At 38.8% G+C, this 14,560-nt stretch overlaps 3 long non-coding RNA genes across 5 annotated transcripts in view; 1 reads left to right on the top strand and 2 right to left on the bottom strand.

The window, feature by feature from the left end:
* Nucleotides 1–4,167, bottom strand: part of LOC150002003 (uncharacterized) — a 30,447-nt gene extending 26,280 nt beyond the window's left edge. Inside the window, exons 1-2 of one of the 2 annotated variants that reach the window (XR_016513073.1) lie at nucleotides 4,057–4,167; nucleotides 1,023–1,146 (exon numbers count right to left, since the gene is read on the bottom strand). This is a non-coding gene — a long non-coding RNA (uncharacterized LOC150002003). The remainder of the gene's footprint in view (nucleotides 1–1,022; nucleotides 1,147–4,056) is intronic. The other variant, XR_016513071.1, reaches the window with a different exon arrangement.
* LOC150002000 (uncharacterized) overlaps nucleotides 1–14,560 on the bottom strand; it is a 127,648-nt gene that overhangs the window by 64,663 nt on the left and 48,425 nt on the right. The gene's annotated exons all lie outside the window — the stretch shown is intronic.
* Nucleotides 5,068–13,055, top strand: LOC150002002 (uncharacterized). 2 transcript variants are annotated; one of them, XR_016513078.1, is made up of 5 exons: nucleotides 5,068–5,377; nucleotides 8,491–8,571; nucleotides 10,189–10,260; nucleotides 11,433–11,549; nucleotides 12,823–13,055. It is a non-coding gene; the product is annotated as an uncharacterized LOC150002002 (long non-coding RNA). The 2 variants fall into 2 exon arrangements; XR_016513079.1 differs by lacking the exon at nucleotides 11,433–11,549.

The following is a 14,560-nucleotide window of genomic DNA, read 5'->3' as shown; positions in this document are numbered from 1 at the left end:
AGGCCTTCTGAGGCAATCCACACTGCTTCTGCCCTTTCATGTGACCTCAGAAGACAGGCATTGAAAGTGGCAGAGCCACATGCTGGAGGACACCTGGGTCCCTGAGCCAGTGCTGGAGGAGAGCTACCAACTAACATTTTCGAATTCTGGAATCTAGTGAATAAGAAATAATTTTCTATTGTTGATTTATTGATATTTTAAGGTTACTTCTACTACAGAAGCTTATTTTACCTCAATTAACACAGAATTACTTCTGCTGTAAGAGTAAAGAAAGGCATTTAAAAAGAAGTGGTATTCGTACTAGGCCTTAATGGATGAGCTGAAATTCTGTGGGATTTGGAGAAAACTTATATTTCAAGTTAAAGGACAATTTCGTGCAAAGACAGAAGGAACAAAAGGGCCTCATGGAGAAACTGGATAAAGCTTGATGCTACTATAGCACAGTCTATTGAAAAAGAGTGATAAGAAATAAATATATAAAGATAGGTTATGGCCAAATTGTGAAAACGCTCATAAAGTTTGCTAAGGAAATTAAGACTCAGGAGCCATGGCAACTGCAGTAATAACAATACATAAGTTTTATTGAAAAAGTATACGTATTGTTAAAGTCACTGGAAATGAAATGATTAAGCTCTACATTTAAACTCTCTTAATTCATATACGAAAAGCCGGTATGCAGAAGAAAATTGTTTTCCTGATGTCCACAAAATAAAAATCAGGAAAATTTATAATAGAGTAACTATTCACAACTACTTATGACTCCATTTAAAAAAAATCCTACTGCACTGCATCGATGATTCTCAACTTCAAAAAATTCTTAAAACGCCACATTATTTCTTTTCTTAGATCTACTTCACTTGTTATTAGAATTATGTTATCTTTGTCAGAGCTCATAAGCAGTGTAAAATTTGTCTTTAACTATCTTTACAATCACTATGAGTCTGCTTCTTTTGAATATTAATTTGATGTGCTAGAGACTCATACTCTGTAATTATTGCCTGTTTTTAAGTAATTATTTCCACCTGATGGTCTTTTGGAATTGGTACTGCAACATCCGACTGAAATTTCAGCACTTCTGGTCCACCAAATTCAAAAACTCTAATAGCTCTCATCAACTTCTGTCCAGTCGCCATGGTGATCTAGAGACTGAGGGAAAAAAAAATTAATGTATTGTCCTATTGCAGCTAGGCTATTACTATGTATTTTTCCCCTGGAGGGTCAGATCAAACAATTTTTCAAATGACAATTTAAATCACAAGCTTACACTGATCTCATTTCATGTTTAAAACCTTTCATCTTACAAATCCTTCAGCTACAAAGCAAAATACTTCATATTGTTTCCTGTAGCCATTCAATGCCTTCAACAGGGAATCAAACATGCAAACAAAAACATCTGGATAGGTCTAACAAAATGAATATTGTAGGTGTCCTTTTGTGTACGCTTGGGCTGCAACATCTTGGAAATTTTAGGAGCTAATATAAATTTCATTAACATGAGATAAATAGATCTTTTTTTGTTATTAATTATTTCAAATACATAAATACAAAGAATATGATAAACACATTTATCTGCCACCCACCTTTAACAAATCTTAACATTTTAAAAACCTAAAATATTATTGATATAACTGAAGCCTCCAGTACCTATCCCCAAACCCATTTGTCCCACCCATCCATGAGATAACTGTTACCATAAACTCATTAAAATATTCTCGATTCTATAACTGTATAATCTTCTTTGATTTAACGTAACAATGTTTCCACGAATCTGGTTTTAAAAACAAGTCCTTAGCACCAAGGAGTTCAGTCTAGAGAATGATTTAAATAAAATGTTAATACCAAATATTGGTTGTTATTCATTCAACACACATTTTTTTTGAACATTAACTATAAGGAAGGTGCTGTGCTAGCCTCAGAGAACACAAAGGGCCTCAGCCTCTCCCCAGCTCCCATGCAGTCCTCATTCTCTCACACATGTACACACACATCATGTAAGGTTTAGAGCTCTATTTCCATGTTCAGTATCTACCCACTTCATACCTATTCGTGTCTTTCAAGCATTCGCACCTATCTGTTCACCAACAGACATCACTATCATCCTCAAAAAACTGTAGCAATAATAAAAACACAATTGCCCTGAAATAGAATGTCAAAAATATCTAGTACGTACATTTTTCCCCCTACATTTTGACATTTGCTAAATTGGGAGAAAAGAACAAAGTAAGGAAGAGACTTGTGCTTAATGCTGGATTTAGAAGATATCCTGCCTGGTCCAAAACTACTACATTATCCTGTGGTGCCTGTAAGGAGATAGGCATGACCTTGACAGCTCTGCCTTCTACTTTGTTTCTGGAGATCTTATTTCCCACTGAGCTTTTGCCATTATGATTGATCAGGCTCCAGTCTGTACTCCTTGCCTTTGAACCCCCTCAGCTACCCACAGGATCATAATCTGCTTCATAATACAGGTACTGTGTCAGAAGGTATAATAAAAAGAATAAAAAACACAACACACGAATAGTAATTATGGTAATTCCTAAGCCCCTGCAATACCTGGTTTCTTCTAAAAAGCACATCTTTCACACCCGCTGATATACTTATTTTCACAATAGGCAAAGAAGCAACAGTTATTAAAACTGTGTGCAGAAGTGGAAATAAAGTCACCATCCATTTTATGGATGAGAAAACATTCTAAGAGGTTAAGAGACTCATCAAGGTCACACAGAAGCAAAGCTAGAACCCAAGTGCTACACTCTAAATGTCATTGTGTGATTTTATTTCCTTCCTGTACAATCCTTTTCAGCTCACCCTTTGAAATGTTGGCAGAGAGGACCCATAATTTCTTAGGAATGTACTTTAGCACAGTAATAGTGAGACAGTTAGACAGTTAGAAATATGAAATTCAACTAACCTTCAGGTAGGGTTGCATATTTTACGATCAAGGCATCTGCTTACAATTTGAAATATGTCAAATGCCCATAAGTTAGAGGATCCAGTAGAAATATACAGAGCATTATTCTATTAGGAAAACTAATAATTTCCTTATCTGTAATATGGGGCCAATGCTCCCTACAATAGGATCCTCATGAAGATTAACAGCAGCCCATGATGTGTGTGTCATAGTACACCTAGCATGTAGTAAGCTCCATTATTCAGAGTAAAACATGTGCAGTCAGCAGTCCTGTCACATTGCTTGTGTTTTTTGTAAATTAAACTGTACTTCAAATATGGTTTTCTATTTATCAAATATAAACTTTTAAAATTTTTCAACAAGAGTAACTTGGTTTAAAATTTTTATTTTACTTTTTAACCTACAAAAGGTTGTCAACCATACTTTGCAAATCTAGAAAATTCAGAATTTAAAATTCTTCCTGGCCCTGGCTGGTGTGGCTCAGTGGACTGAGCGCCAGCCAGCCTGCGAACCAAAGGGTCACCTATTCGATTCCCAGTCAGGGCATGTGCCTGGGTTACTGGCCAGGTCCCTAGCTGGGGGTGCACAAGAGGCAGCCACACACTGCTGTTTCTCTCCTCTCTTCCTTCCCCTCCCTCCAAAAATGAATAAAATCTTAAAAAGTAAAAATAAAATTCTTTCTGAAACAGTGATCTTTTCCATGTTACACTTGAATCTATTAGGTTTAAATGAAAATTAAAGGAATAGAGAAAATATCAGAAATTTACTTTAACACGAAATGCACAGATCAATTTACAAAGTCAGAGCAAAGGTACGTTAGGAGAGAAAAACAAAAGTAAAATTAAATTAAAATTTTAGGCAAGAAATAAAAAAATTAAAACTTGGAAAGAAAATTAATCATATAATGTGCTGTTGATCAAGAATGATTCACGTACGCATTTTATTATTCCTAATCCAAAAGAAATTAAAAAAATAAAAAGTAGCCAAGGATAAGTATCGTCATGGCTTGTGACCTCGTCAGGTTGCTCGCAGGGCTGGATCTCAGCGCCCACTTCTGGTAAGAGAGGGTGGCAGAGTTATTGACTAGATAAAACCCTCCAGGTTCTCTGAGGCAAACATTGGGTGGAACTGGGCAATCTGCTCACCAGCGGTGGGGAGCAGAGCTCGGTGGGATTTGTTGCTGCTGACCAGGCATTCACACAGCCATTCCCACCAGCTGCGGACAAACAGGCCGAACCTTAAACCGGTTCAATGATTAACACACCTTCCCTGGTCAGAGGTGTGTCCTGGAGGAACAGAGGAACTGTGTAAACATCCAACGATGTGTTAACTGGGTGTTTTGTAACATTTTCTTTTTTCTTTGAAGATTATTCTAAGAAGGAAAGGTTTAAAAAAAAAAAAAAAAACCCTACACAGTTCTCTCTAAAAGATGGCAAATCTGATCGCAAAGCAGGAGGAAGGCCGGTTAGAAAGAACTCAGGGGACCCTTGTAGTTGCAAGGAACCGAAGACAAACCAGCTCCCACAGGTGGGCGGCGGGCAGGGAACGCAGCAAACGGCCGCGCGGCCGCAGGAATCCCCAAGCCCAGGCCTGGGCGCCCGGAAAAGCAAGCGGGTGTGGCAAGAGGAGGTGCAGGGGCAATGCCAAGGGGCTTCCCGCGGTGTGGGGCCGAGACGCACATCCTACTGGAAACCAAGGCTGGGAACTCAGGCCAGGCAGATACAACTCCCCAGGTAATTTACGGAGGAGAAGCTTACGGCCCCTAAAGGAGAAAGAGGGTGCCCAGGAGCACCTCACTCACTGGTACAGCGCGCAGGCAGGGGCGCCGCCAAAATCGAGCTCGTTTCAGTCCGGACTAGGCTCGGAAGAGCACATCTGGAACATCTCGGGGACTGTTCTAAAACCACTTACCATGTCCGAGACTGGGAAATCGAAATCTGCGAAGGTTCCCACAGATTTCACAAAAAAATGGGGCGGGCCTTGCAGTCTTCAGTATTCGCTGGCTCCGCCTTGCCCTCCAGCCTCTCCCAGCCCCCAGGACACAGCGCGAGAATCTCCGAGTTCGTAATGACGAGGAAGTGAGAAAGTTTGGACCTTCTCGGCACCACTCGTTCCAATATGGCTACCCCCGGGGGAATGCGAGGACTATTGTGGAAGTACAGACGCCGAATTCCTCTTCACATGGACTGTGGAGCCGAGTTCAGGAGATGGGAGGCGCAGTGTCTGAGCAAAGCGGACCTCCGCCGCAAGGGCAGTGTGGACGAGGATGTGGCTGAGATTGTGCAGCTCCTGAATGGGCGAGAACAGTTTTTTTACCACCAGTTCCTGCTCTGGCCGTATCATCCTCCTAGACGGGGTGAGCCTCCTTTGAGCCCGTCCAGCGCCTGCCTTGTAGTGGGAATACCAGGAGCTCTGTGTCCACCCACTGCAGCACCCCAGTGCAGCCTGTTTGTGTTTGTCCTTCTGGTGGGTGGTCTCGATTTCTTTATTTTTGGCAACTTAAGAGGGTGGATAGACTTGAATGTGTCTATTAATCACTTGAGTATCTTTTCAAGTACACATTCTGATTCTGTAGGTCTAGCCTGATATTCTGCTAAGGCTGCAGGCCTGGGAATGATTCTGAGTTTCAAGGGCTAAAGAATCTGATTTTCTGAATACTAAGGGACTTGAGAAACTTTCCAGCCTGGCGAAGCTGGAGGCTTCTAGCGCTCTACCAAATCCTTCATACCTGACTTAACGTCACCACGGTTAAGGTGTTTACTGCCTCCTAGCGGCCCACTCCATTATTACAGTTCTTATAATTCTTACATTAGGCCGAGAAAGTACAGCACGGTAGTATAGTGTGAGCTAGTGGTCAAGCCCTCGGGCTTTGAAGTGATACGGCTTAGATTCTAACCCAGTTATGGGAATTACTGGCTTTGTGACTTCAGGACAGTTATCTGAGCTCACCCCCTCCCTGTTTCATGAGCTGAGGATAACAAAAGAGTATAAGCTTTGTAGGGATTTTGTATAGAGCAGGGATTTTCGAGGGGGTGTACTGCGGAAGGCTTACTGGTGCGCCGCAAGAATTTTTAAAACTGACCTCTTTTCCCTTTGATTGTCAAATTAAAAAACGACAACAGTCAATAAAACAATAGCAGTCCAATGTGAATGAATCAAAATATCTTTTTTGTTAGATCAGCAGTTTTGGTGTGCTGCAGAATTTTAATAATTTGTGTGCCATGAGATGTAAAGGGTTGAAAATCGCTGGTGTAGAGAAAATAAGGTAATTTATTTGAAACATCTAGTGTTGTGCCTGGCCCATATTAAGAGCACAGAAAAAGCTAGCTGTTTTTTGATTTTAGCATCAGCACTGAATTCAGAGCATGAAAGACAACACACGCCTTCGCTCTTTTTTCAGGTCCCTCACTGATCTCTCTGGTTCAGAGGGCCTGTTTTTACATTGCTTCTGTTGTCTTTTGAGCACTGGGACTCTTGCTGAGCTTGCTGTCTTTCTTCCCCCATTTCTACTACTTAAGAGGATTTCTGCGGTAGTTTCCTAAAAGGTCACTAAACTATGAATCTCTACCCCAAACCATGTTACACGTTGTTAATAGATTTACCTTTCTAAAGCACAACTCTGTCAATGTCACTCATCTATGCAGAAGTCTTTTTTTTTTTTTTTTTAATATTTTATTGATTTGAGAGAGAGAGAGAGAGAGAGACAGAAACATCAGTCTGTTGATCCATTGATGCATTCATTGGTTGATTCTTGTATGTGCCCTGACTGAGAGATCAAACCTGCAACGTTGGCGTATCGGGTTGATGCTCTAACCAACTGAGCTAGCCGGCCAGGGCTTACGCAGAAATCTTTTGTTACACGTTTTTTTAACATCAGAATATCCAGACTCCAACTCTAGTACTATACCTTTCAACCCTGTTTCCTGCTCTTTCTCTTCATTTTTATTTGCTAAAAGTGAAATATTCCCTTTTTTTATCTTATTTTTACCTGCCTTAGCTCATGTTTATTTTTCCTGAATTGTTTTCTACCACCTCTGCATATACATAAGGCATGACTACCAAAACTCCCCTCCCACCTGAACACAAAAACACATTTGGAAGTAATAACTGCTTCTTCTGAACTGCCTTAGGTTGTTTTCTGAACCTCTTTTTATTTTATGTATTACTCATACCTGGTATTATATTTATTTTCACCTTGCCTTATCTCAGGAAGGATTTGGATGCATTTACAAAAAGGCAATATAAGAAGAAGAATTAAGAATGGGAATATCTGGATAAAGGGAGTATCAATTAGATGAAGCCAATGATGACATTAATTCCTAAAACATACAACGAGATTCTAAATCTAGAAGTGGGCTACACATTTGGTTCTACAATTTAGAGCACCCAGCATAAAATCAGATACAAAAGCCACTGAGGTTACTGAATGAAAACAAACCAGTTATTGAGGACAAGCTCAGCTCTTCCCATTACTAAGGCCAAATAGCAAAGTCTCCTGTGTACCCACTGTGTGAATAGTTACTTTGTAGAAGCACAGTGATTTAAAAGTGCATGTGGTTTCCTGCTTCTTTTTTCAATTATCCTTAAGGGTAGGACCTGTGTATACCCAAAGTATGTAATAGAACTCTACAAATAAACACTCCTTCCGGTTAATAAACAAAGAATCCGATGTTAAATATTTGCGTTGTTGAAATTTTGATCTTTTAGTTCCAGCTTTGCCCTTTGGAACTACATGTAAAGTCTAATGAAGAGGTCACAGATTTATGCCTCTAGAAACCAGGGACATATTATAAAGGTGTGAACAGCTCAGGTGACAGTGAAAAGCGGTAGGGATTGTGACAGCAGTGCTTTTTTACAGAAGTAATTCAATTGTTTTGTTTTGTTTTTTAACATTGTGCTAAGTAAAACAGCTCCGGGACAACTCAGAGCCTGCTAGTGTTCAACCCCTTGAGTAAATTCTTTCCTCCTGACAAAAGCACGACCATATTTTAGACAATATTACGTTTTTTTACCTTGGTAAACACATTTAAAAATTTTTTAATTTATTTATTATTATTTTTCAATTATAGATTACTTTTAGTATTATTTTTGTGTTAGTTTCAGGTGCACAGCTTAGTGGTTAGACAATGATATACTTTACAAAGTGTTCCCCCTGATATTTCCAGTAACCATCTGGCACTATACATAATTATTGCAATATTATTGAGTATATTCCCTATGCTGTACTTTACACCCTAGGACTATTTTGTAACTACAAATTGGTACTTAATCCCTTCACCTCATACCCAATCCCCCAACTCCCCTTCCCCTCTGGCAACCACCAGTCTGCTGTTTATTTTGTTCTTTAAATTCCACATGTAAGTAAAATCACATGCTATTTTTCTTTCTATTTTAAACATTTTGGTTTCATTTTTGTTTTTGGTTAATGTTACCCAAAAGCCTTTTGAATTTTTCTCAGTAATACTTAAAAATCACCACTTGGGATTATTAATTTAAGAAAGCCTACCATATAGTATACATTGTACTTAATAGTTTTATAAATATATAATTAAATTAAATTATGCTATTTTTTATTTTAGAGTACAGATGGCTTTGAGGTTCAGAAACAAAACTGTTGCTGGCTACTGGTTACACACAAACCTTGTATAAAAGATGATGTGGTAAGTTTTTATATATAAACTTACAGAAATAAGCTTTTTAATTCACAGTCACTTTAAATACAGATGAAAACAATTGACAATTCAAGGTGATATATGTTCATAATTATAGTGGGTGAATATTATTCATAAAGCCTAAGGAGAGTTGTAGGGCCTAAAAGTAGAAATACGTATGCGAGCATTACTACGGCTGCTCAACAAAACACATCCTCTTGATTATAGCAAAGAGTTCATGGACATTGGACACATTGGGTCCAAAGATTAAATTTCATTTCTGCCATTTTATAACTCTGCAACCTGGTACAAATTATAGAAAGAAAAGGGAGAAAGGGAGCCAGGAGTAAAGGATTAGCCCTATCTATATAGGCATGTTGATGTAAATAAATTATCCGTTACATACCTGGATTGCTTCTTGAAAATGTATTTATCTGTGCTGGATTGTTTAGTTTCCTAAACTGAAATGTTTAGTTGAGCTAATACAAGTGTGTATTAGTCAAGCACTTACATTACTGATTCAGGTGCTCAAATGTTGTCTTCAGAGGACTCATTCAGCATCCATCCCCTTGTTTGGAAACTAGTTCTCTGCATATTTGCCCTTACTCTCTTCTGCTGTGGATTATCTTTGTGGCAGGAAAGGTAGCTACCATCAACCCCAAAGATCTATGTATCATTCCCAAAGAAGGACTCTGGATAAACTGCTAGTTAGGTGTCCTCCCTCTGAGATCAGGTATTCTCGCCAATAGAATGGAATGCTGTTCTTGATCAGACCTAGGCACTTGGCATCTTTGATATTATTATAGTGGAAATGATGAGTTGACAGGGTCATGATTTACAGTCCCATGAAAATGAAACAGAGTGAAGGAGGGAGTCTGCTGTCCAGGGGTGTTAGGCATACAGAAATAACAACTACCTTATATAAATTCTAGCTCATACCTAATAATGCTTGTGTCTCGAACCTTAATCGAACAATGGAGTATTTAAACAGACCTTCTGGTATAGTTTTTCCATACCATATTCCTTAATGAAAAATCTGTTATGAAATTAAATATAGTAGTCACTTTTTAAACATTGTTGGAAAGAATGACATTGAAGGTATATGGGAGAATTAGAAATCACGTCTTTTAAAAGAATAAGCAGATTAATAAGTTTTTGGAGAAAGAAGACCAGAAAAGCAGTGAAAAGATTTTTTCAGAAAAAGGGTGCTGAACGAGTAAAAGTTCCTGGGGAAAACTGAAGTTACATATCAAAGTGTCACCAAAGAGGAGGATCACGTATTTGTGTCTGATCCTAACGCTTTTCCTTTACTTAGATTGTAGCTCTGAAAAATGTGAACGGTGGTGCCATTTTGAAATTTGAACCCCTTGTCCTTCATGTGCAGTGTCAGCAGTAGCAAGATGCACGAATTCTGGTAAAACTTTGTAATTATACTTGAAATTATAGGTATGTGGATAGATTTAATTGAGCTTTAAAACACCTACCAAAAATTAATGTGTTAGTTTAATCAACTAGTTTTAATTTAATTACAGGTTTGGGATTGTATGTGCTTCTGCAGTTTGTAGAGTTTAACAGTTTATCTGATTAGATAGATTATCAGAATTTAACAAATTTATTTTCTTTCAGCATTCAGTGGCAGTAGAGTCTGGTTTCAGGAACTCTGGCATAACGGTGGGAAAGAGAGGAAAGACTATGTTGGTAAGATACCTTTTGGCAAAGAGTTCTTTGAGCATGAAGCTATCCAGGTTATTGAAATAACTTACACTTCTACCTAGACTCCTGCCTTTTGTCTCTCCTTACTCCGATCTTCTTGCCATTCCCTTGCTGAAAAACCTGCAGTGACTTATATTTTTCTACCAGGCAAAGTTCAGAGTGGGCAAAGTCGAGAGCTGTTAGATGTATGTTTGAGGTCTTATTTTATAGTATCGTAATCTCCACTTTTAACCTCATCCTCTGTGCCCTTCTTATTCTACATAATCCTAAATTAATAAGCACCATGGTGTCATGGAAGGAGTCACAGATACGGAGGCTAAAGTCCTCTACACTAATACTGTCTGGCCCCCGGCTATGCTATATGAACTTGGGCAAGCTCCTTAATCTCTCAGGGTCTGAATTTTCCCAGCCATATCAGGAGTTCAGCAAACTACTGCCCTAGGGCCAAGTGCAGCCCACAGTGGGGCCAGATTCTACTACACACATTTGCTTAATTACTGCCTAAGGTTGCTTTTGTGTTACGGTGGCAAAGTTAAGTAGCTGTGACATACTGTATGAAAATGTTTACTATCTCTCCTTTCTCAGAAAAAGTATGCTTACTTCTGGACTGAATTATCTCTAAGGCTCCTCAGTTCCACATCCTCTCTGAGTTTTCCTGGCCGAGCCACTCCGTAGTGATTTTGCCCTGATCTGATTTGCTACAGTATACAGTAGTCCCTCTCTATATCGTGGTTCACTTATTGCGGCCTCACTGTGTCACAGGATTTTTTAAAATATTATATTTAATTATTTATCACGGATTTTTCGCTATGTTGTGGGATTTTGCGGTACTGTATACGTATGTTGTTAAAGTTACATAGGTTTAAGAGTGTAGAATATGTTCAAGAATGTAAGTAGTGTTTATAAAAGTGTGGAAAAGGTTAATAAGGGACTGGGAATGGTTTATAAGTGTGTGGGAAGGGTTTATAAAGCCTTAAAATATATATGAATACTAAAATAAATATAAGGTTCCTACTTCGTGGATTTTCACCTGTCGTGGGGAGGTCTAGAACATAATACCTGCAAAAAGTGAGGGAATACTGTATACTGATTGTATTTACTTTTTGTCATGGCATGTATTTGCTCCTGAATTAATTTCAGATTGTCCTCCATTCTAGCTCCCTAGACTTTGCTATTTTCTACTTCTTTTTACCAAGAGCCTGTTTGACAAATAGAAGCGGCTTGCAAAAGAAAACCCCTGTAAAGCATGACTGAATGGAAAAGCAAACCTCATGGTACTGGTTTGTGTCCCCATCTCATTCCGCACTGCATTTGGTGGCCCAGCAAGAACAGAGCCATCCATCCTTCTACCTTTCTTTGCTTTGCCTTCCATGTGCACTTACTTTAAGTCCTTTCATATCTGCCTCTAATTTCTCACACCTGAGTCCACCTCACCAAGCCCTCTGTCACTGCCTCTACTTAAGCCCTTGTCCTCCCTCGCCTCAGTCTTTACAGTGGTCTCCTGACTGGTCTTCCCGCTGTCCATCTTCAGGTCCTCCAAGCAATACTGTTAGAATCCCCCCTTTTGAAAAGTCAGGGTCACCAGATATTTTCCCTGATATTTAAGGCCTTACCATCTACCTTATTTGTGCTAATCTCCTGCTAGCATACTTACACTCCAGCGAGATAGAAAACTTAGTTGTTTCCCAAATGTGTCATGCTCTTTCATGTCTTCATGACTGTAGATAAGTTGTTTCTCCCCCATTTTTACATCTGGTAAAATTGCACTTACCCTTTAAAATCCCAACTCAAATGCCGCCTTTCCCATAAAGCTGACGCCTGTCTCAATTAGTTGTACCTCTTCTACATTTCCTTAATGTTTTGTGTTTGTGTTATAATTTTTTGCTCACTGATAATTTCCTGTTCTAAAGTGTAAGCTTCTGAAGGGACCATGTTATATTCATCCTGTATCTTCATACCTTACAATAGGGCCTACATTACAGATGCTCAGTAAATTTTCACTGAATTACTTTTTATTCCTCATAATAGTTTTTGTTGTTCTTAATCCATATCCAGTGTTTGGATTTACTTGTAACCTGTTGACTGTTTCATCAACAGAGTTACTAAGATTGGCCCTAAAGCGCTGAAAAAACAGCCACTTTGTGGTTTATCCTTGTAACCAAACTGTGCTCAAGCAGCACTAAGAGGCTCTTTCAAATCCAGTCCATTTTGATTTTCCCTTGAAGTTTATGTTGAGATTTCATTTCTTTCTTTTTTTAAAGAGTGTGTTAAAGCTTCCTAAGCTTTAGTGAGATTGAAACTGTTAGTTATTGGATTCTTTGATATTAACTGTTTCTCTAAAACACAATGTATAGAGTGGCTTTCTTTAGAAATGACTATATGATGTGAAAATCCACTGTGTTTAGCTAAATTATATCAAAGCATTAACCTAAATGCTGTCATGAACTGAACTATGTTTAAACACAACCCTGACTAGGAGTTTTCTTTAGTGATGTTTAGTGTCTCTAGTACGGAAGTCATCGTATCTGAACTGCCTTTTTCTTGTAGGCTGTCCGGAGCACACATGGCTTCGGAGCACACATGGCTTAGAAGTGCCATTAAGCCATAAGGGAAAACTGATGGTGACAGAGGATTATATTGACTTCCTATTAAAGATAGCAAATCAAAAAATGTCAGGAAACGAGAAGAGAATTAAAAGGTATATTAATTGGATATTTCCATGTTATTTTAATATGCCTAAATCATCCTTGAAAATATTAATACACACCATCTTTAACTTATATTCCTAATTGCTTTTCTGTTTGTAGTATTTTTATCATGAATAATAAAAAGATGATCAGAGTAATAGAGGAAAGTGGGCCAGACTATAATGGGTAGTAAATGGAGCATAAGCTCCATGGGGGACAGCGAGACAAACGGCTGTTGGCAACAGACATAAAGGAGAGCACAGTCACTCGGGTGCGAGAGCTCAGTAGCCACGGGACTGTAACTGAGCGAGGTGAAGGCAGCTGTGGAAGAGGTGCACGTTGCCCCCTGGATGTGATCTACTGGACACCAGACTACCTAGAATCTCCTTTTGAGGAGGATAGACTGGTTAATTTTAGCCTGGTAAATATTTTACACCTCTGGTGAGTTTAATACCCATCTATTATCATGGATTAGATCTAGAATTGCCAGAATTGTCCAAGTAATAGGGATCATGGCTATTAATTCACATTTATACTTCTTCTGTTCTTAAATTTTACCTCATGGTAGATAAAAACTCTTACAGTGCTTTCTTTTTTCAACTCTTTTCTAAGCATAGTTTTTGATATAAAGAAGTGACTGTTACGTTGCTTTTCTTATATAAAGATAATGCCACTGACTTACCACCAATAAGGTCTACATGTCTGAGTTATTCAAGTGGTGATGGCCAACTTGACATCATTTATAATTTCCTTTTTCCCTTCTCCCTACCCGCTTGGCCACCTCTTAACCAGTCAATCTCTGCCCAAGTGACTGTGGAATCATTCTTCTCCCCCCATCCTTAACTGCAGTATTAGCTTGTCTCAGTGTAGAATGCTTCTAGCGTGTCTCCCTCCTAAGCCATTCTTATTATCACTGTCAGAATCCTGTCTGTAAAATGCAAATTTTGTCTGCTTAGAATTCTTTAACACCTAGAATGAATGAATGAATGAATGAATTTAAGCAGCTAAGGCCAGAAGTGCCAATGGCAGCAGTGACCATGGTGGGAAGAGGTAGAACTGGGCTCCAGAGCTAGACTGGAATTCAAATCCAGGTTCTACTACAAGTTACTCAAATGTCTTGGCTTCATTTTTCTTATTTCTAGGCAGGGGTAAATACTTATCTTAACAATTTTAATATACATTCAGTATCATTAGTATAATGATTAGCACTGGCATGGATTCTCAAGAGAGGATAGCCCTTCCCCTTCTTCAATGACATAGAGAATAAACCAGTAATAACATCAGTATCACTGTCCAGGCTTTCTCAACCAGGGCTCCTTATCTGAACAACAGAATTTACAAAATTATTCAAGTGACTGTCTCAGTTCTCCCAACAATGGTACCATTCCAGATACATTGAAGAGAAGTTAATTTATCGTATACAATGGATGTCTTAGGGCATTAGAGCTTATTTTTCTAGCAGACCCGTGGTTGAAGAAAGCCAAGAGGAAACATTCTAAAGTGTTGATTTCAAGCAAGCAACTGAAGAGCACCTAGCCACTCCACCAGACGATAGAGTTTGAACTATATGTACATACTTATTGGTACCATTCCTAAAG

Source organism: Furipterus horrens, unplaced genomic scaffold (genome assembly GCF_987537825.1).
Source record: "Furipterus horrens unplaced genomic scaffold, mFurHor1.1.pri manual_scaffold_9, whole genome shotgun sequence".
In the NCBI taxonomy this organism is placed as follows: Eukaryota; Metazoa; Chordata; class Mammalia; order Chiroptera; family Furipteridae; genus Furipterus; species Furipterus horrens.
Note: the sequence above shows the minus strand (reverse complement) of the source record. Positions and strands in the feature narration are given on the sequence as shown.